Source organism: Triplophysa rosa, linkage group LG11 (assembly GCF_024868665.1).
Source record: "Triplophysa rosa linkage group LG11, Trosa_1v2, whole genome shotgun sequence".
Taxonomy (NCBI): domain Eukaryota; kingdom Metazoa; phylum Chordata; class Actinopteri; order Cypriniformes; family Nemacheilidae; genus Triplophysa; species Triplophysa rosa.
The window spans coordinates 432246-438364 of NC_079900.1; the positions used below are offsets into that span (position 1 = coordinate 432246).

At 41.1% G+C, this 6119-nt stretch overlaps 1 protein-coding gene across 1 annotated transcript in view; it reads right to left on the reverse strand.

Moving 5' to 3' along the window:
- Positions 1-6119, reverse strand: part of LOC130561153 (oocyte zinc finger protein XlCOF6-like) — a 52957-nt gene that overhangs the window by 28122 nt on the left and 18716 nt on the right. The gene's annotated exons all lie outside the window — the stretch shown is intronic.

Below are 6119 nucleotides of genomic sequence, written 5' to 3' on the forward strand. Positions count from 1 at the left end.
AGGGCCGGGGCTGCTGGGGAGCAGAGGCCTCACGGGATCTCGAAGGCCTGTGGGCGGCCGAGTCACGGCGGGGTAGGATATGGCTGATCGCCTCCGTCTGCTTCTTCACTGCCGAGAACTGCTGAGCGAAGTCCTCGACAGTGTCACCAAACAGCCCACCCTGCGCAATGGGCGCGTCGAGAAAGCGGACTTTCTCGGCGTCGCTCATATGCGCAAGGTTAAGCCAGAGGTGCCTCTCCTGGACCACAAGAGTTTCTCTTCAGTGTGAATCATCATGTGTCTCTTAAGGTGACCGCGAGATCTAAAACTCTTTCCACACAGTTGACACGTGAATGGTTTCTCTGCAGTGTGAGTTCTCACGTGTATCTGAAGGGCACCTTTACTTTTGAAACTCCTCCCACACTGTTGACATGTGAATGGTGCAGAGCATGTGAGCGGAGCGTGCGAAATATAGTCGGAGCGCGGAGCGGGTTTTTATCCAAAGGACTGGACTTTCTTTGTGTTCTGTAAAGGGAAAGGTTTTTGCAGGTTTGAAATGACAAGAGGGTGATGAAATGATGGCAGAAATTTCATTTTTGGGTGAACTGTCGCTTTAATTTAGTGATTTTTTCTATTTCTGGGGCTGTGGCATTTCTGCGCTGTTGGAGATGTTACGGGCACGATCTGATGTGTTGCATCTTATTAAAGTGTGCACTGTGTAATATTAAGGAGGACCTATTGTCAGAAATGCAATATAATATACATAATTATGTCTTCAGAGGTGTATAAACATAACATGACATAACATAATGATGCGTTATGTAAGGCACCACCCACTGGTCCAATGACGGTATCCAGAGGCGTGGCGAAGGCTTCACACGTGTTCTTGTCTTCCTTTGTTTAGTGAAACAGTATTTGCATGAAAGCACATTTCACTTAATTACCTCTATTTTATCTGACTCCAATTTAATAATATCTCGACTTCTCATTTAGTTTACATTTAACTTTTATCATTAATAATTGTGAAATTTGGACGGATGTCTGATTCCTCTGTTTTATTCTAAATTACACTCCTTCATCCGATTCTCAATGTCGCTTAGAGTCTCGCGCCGGCCGTTATACGCAGATCTCACGGTCACAAACTCGCCAGTCTTGGTCACTGCCAGAGGTTTCTATGACCAGTAATGCTCAGATGGCCGTCTCCAACCAGCTCTTCCTGAAACATTATTTGATCTAGTCCCCTTAGACTATGACAACTTAATTAAAGTAAGGATTATTTCCAACCAGAGGTCATGACCACTCCATAGAGATAAATAGACCAATCTTACTTCCTCTGACGGTAGCTTTATATAACCATGCCATAGTTTCCTATGTACACTTAGTTAGAATAATATTACAATAACCAGAGGTTTTGGTGACTTGCCCTATTTAGATTGGTCAGACAACATATGTGCTGTTCTAAATGGAAACGATAGCCCCTACGGTCTAATTACACTTAAACTAATGCCAAGTAGTTAGCCGGAGCTCTAGAATCTCATCTGGCGTGCCCAATGCTCCACCTAATACAGGATTCTAGTCCGTCACTAACCTGAACGTAGATTTGCGGTAACAAAGGATATAGCGTGATCTACTAAAGTTTATAAACTCAGAGCAATACAGAATTAATTCAAACATCATTTATTAGCCAGGTAAGGGAAGCATAATTCAAAATCCAATTCAAGGTTCAATTCAATAATCAATATAATTCAATAACAAATAATAGAAAATCAGAAGAAATAAAGCAAAGAGAAGTTCAATGTTGCATACCTGGCAAGAGACGACACACAGGGATTTGTGCGGGAGATCTGGCTACAGATTCCCAGATATTTTTGTCAACTTCCCTTAAATACCAAACCTGAACAAAACATTATGTAAATATTCTTTAGAGTTAGGAATTTGGCTGTGATTGGGTCTTGTGACCCCTGGGGCTGTACTTAATCTGCATACAGTAGGTGATTGTGTTAGCTCAGTAGGGAGTTTGCTGTACTGGAGGGAGTCCGTTGTTTCTCAAAGGAAGGTGTCCTTTTGGTTCAGGTTTCTCACTGTACTGAGAGATGCTCCCTGTCCTTTTCCAGAGATGATTATCTTTAGATCAGGAATTGGTGTGTTGTTCTTTCAGGAAGGAGTGCCCTTTTGGCCTAGGTTCCCCACTGTGCTTAGAACCATTCTTTGTTTCTCAGGAGAAGAATAGTCTCTGGTCGGGACATCTTGGCTCCGACCTTACAGTTGTGTTTGTATTACTTTAGAACAGGGGTCGGCAACCGGTGGCTCTCGAGCCGCATGTGGATTTTCTGGCCCCCTGCAGTCTTTATAAGACCCTCTTTATGCCTGGTATTATTTGGTCGATCGGATCACAAGTGGACGAAAGAAGCACATACCCGTTTACACCTGCTGCCGTAATCCGTCTATTTTGTTCACTTTTGACCACTTCTGTCCTGATTTCTTCAAGAACATTTTGAAAAAGCATACACATTTACCCAGCCATGCACCCTGGCTGGGTAAATGTATGTGCTTTTTCAGATATTTATTTTGAAAAGACGAAATAAGTGCATGCAATGTACATATGAGTGCGACCGGGATGACAGAAAAAAAAACTTACAGAGAGCCGTGGTTTCATTTCTGCTTTGACAGATGTGACAGCGCCGAACACTGCATGCATGTGTTAAATGGAATGGTGAAAAAACATTCTGCTTGGTATGTTTTTCGTCCTTAAACCAAACTTTCGTTGTCCACGTCGACAGGCAATGACCACTAGGCGTCAGTGTCCGCGCGTGTTGCTTATGTAACGAAGACAAGAGCCGAAGAAGCAGCAGCTGGTTTGAGAAGCATTAGCAGTGATCGCGGCAAGTAAACACAGTCACTTTTGTTGCAGCTTGAGATGTTAAATACAGAAGAACAAATAATTTACTTAGATAATTCATTCGGAAATGCGTTTGAGTAAACATGATGCTATCGCTGAGTTTTTTTTTTACCTTAGCGAGGGGTTCAAACAGACCAATCAGAGCGCGTGCGGTCCACGTAAGGTCCGCGTTGAGTTTACACGTTGTTACATTTTTGGAGAGGTGCATGTCAGGCTACGCACAGCCTACGGCGTAGGTACGGCATAGGTCCTACACACCACAATAAATTACGCTTTAGTGCTTGGAAAGGGAGGGATGGACTGAGCCATTTGTTGCAATTTGCAACCTCACCGCTAGATGCCATTAAAATCTACTGTATTGCACTTGCAAAGCCAATTTTAATTCTCAAGGAACACGTTCATTCAATGCACTGCCAGTTGTTTACCATGTATTTAAATTAGGGATGCTCATTTCGGTTAATTTCCCTAACCGAGAACCGGCACTCGTTAACTGATAAGACTTAAATTATTAATTGGAATGAAATAAAAATACATGCTGCTTCTCATTTCAAAGGCTGCGTCCTCCGGAGGTCGCGTTTGTCCATCAGAATACGCCTTCGCATGCGACATCCGGAGGACGCAGACTTCGAAATGAGAACACAGCTACAGTTGACGAAGGTCTGTGACTCGTTAAAATTACAAACATTTTTTTCACAGATTTATTTTAACATGCAAACAGCAGCATAACGATTACATCAACAACAGCACCTGCATTCACATATTATCACATTTTCACAAACCTGCAGCATTTTGGACAATAGAGAAAAACTAAAATAATATAAATTCAAAGCATAAAGTAAACAGGCAAGAAAAAAACTGAATTAATTAACAAATGATGACAAAACGAAAATACTGAAGAACCGGCAAAGTTTATTTCCGTCAGAAAGTTTTTTCATCAAATAAAAATAGCAGGCCTACCTCAATCCAAAGCTTGGAGTTTTTATTTAATAACGTAACATGTTTACGTGTTGTGGTGACAGTCTGGAGCCTGTTGACAATTAGAAAAACTGAAAACACCCTTTCAGATGGCACCATGAATGCAGAGATAACGCCAGAGGAATAGCCTTTCATTTGCTTTCCAGCCAGGATTAATATCCATTCACGAGTTCACCTGCGCAGATAAACAGCTGTGTTGCAGGGATAGTAATGATAGAGCATGGGTATGCAGTTTATGCGTATTTGGCGTGCTGTACAAGGAGCGGGCTCCGAGCTTGCCGGATCTATCCGAACCCGGAGCACTCTACCCGGGTCAGGGCAAGTGCGCCGGGCTCAGAACCGGCACGAGCCCAGAACAACACAGTTAACACATGTTTAGCATATTTTCTTTCACCATACAGAAAACTAGTAACATGTATGACTTAATAGTTATTTAAAAACATATTATGTGATTTAACTACAGCTGCTAAATGAAAGCTGTATTATTCCTCCAATGTCAAAATAAAGATTAAAAACAGACACTAACCTCTTTTTCCTCAGTATCCTTATGTTCTCAAGCTTCTCTTCCTCCAACAACAGTATGAAGAACTCCTGAAGTGATTTTCTGCTTGTTTGTCTCTCACATTTATTGGTGGATTGCTGTAGGAGGAGCTTTACTTTCTGCTTAGGTTAGCACTACCTTAGTTCCTTGTTCTTAACATCTGGAACATACTGATATCGAGTTCAAACACTTCAAGTCGTAACTCTCACTGGCAATTAAGTGACATAAGTGAGAAACATAATAAGCAGGATATAATGCATAAAACAGTGTGGGATACTATGTGTGGGACACAGGCAAAACCTAAATTCTCACAATGGCCACTTTAAGACCAACAAGCAGTCTTACAAACAACCCTGTGTCCCTTAAAAGAAACAAAACATACTTTAAATGTACAAAACTGATAAATATAAAAACTATTGCCTTCAGCATATTTTTATTTAGTTTTCTGTTTGCAAACTGTTATGAGATAAATAATCAAACAAAGAAATAATGAAATAAAGATATTGATATTGTACTAGAAAAAGTAGTGTCCACTCAGTTGTGCTCTTTCTTACAAAATAATGACATACACGAAGAATTCCAGTCAGGCTTTAGACCGCATCATAGTACTGAAACTGCACTCGCTAAAATTACAAACGACCTGCTTATAGCATCAGATAAAGCATCACCCCCTACCGCCGGTTCTGGTTCTAACTCATACGTATGGACATAATCATCCCCGTCATCATCAGTATCAAATGCAGATTCCCACACTTGATAATGATCCTCCGGATGATAACCTTCCAGTGTGACTCTAACCATCATAGTCTGGTTAACTTCGGTCTTACATTGTGCCAACATCACCTAATAAGTCCCCTGTCTTGTCAAAGAAGTAACAGAGTGCATAACACAACTAACAATACACTGTAGGATACAAGGCACAATCAATAGGAGGGATAGTAGTAACAACAATTGGGATCACAGTACTGATCATCCAGCCTCCTCATCCCCCCGAGAGTCCGTTTATCCATTCCAACTATGTTGCATCAGCTTTCTCAGACTCCGGGATGGATTGCCTCATATGTGTCACAATATCCGGAATATTGTCCGAGTAATTCTCACACTTATCCTAAATATCCTAAATGTGTGCTCTCACTGAGCGTGTGTGTGTGTGCGTACTTGTCCGTGCGCATCCGTGTGTGTGTCTCTGTGTCTGTGTGTGCGTGTTGTGTGTGTGGAGTGTTTTGTGTGTGGGTGTGTCTCTGTGTCTCTGTGTGTGCGTGTTGTGTGTGTGGGTGTGTCTGTCTTCTGTGTTTTCAACCTTTTCTTGTTTTTGCAGGTACAACTTTGATTGTTTTGCTTGTAGTCAATGTGTCTCATGTACAGCTGCTTTGTAACAATGAAAATTGTAAAAGCGCTATATAAATAAAGTTGAGTTGAGTTGAGTTATCGAAACGATGCCATGGCGAATGTGTGCCGTAATCAAAGCTAAAGGTGGTCCAATGAAATATTAGTGTGACTCTTTTTTTGGACGGGCAGTGTATATATAGTTCGATTTATTGTATTGAACTAGTACAACACCAACTAAACTACATAACATGATGTCTTATTTACACAAGAACATTGATTATAGAGGTTTAATTTGAAAAAAGGAGAATTGGAACATTTTTATTATAGTTAAAACAGGGAAAAAATGCAGACAATGTATTTTATCCCTTAGCTCGTTTATTATAAAACTAAAGACTT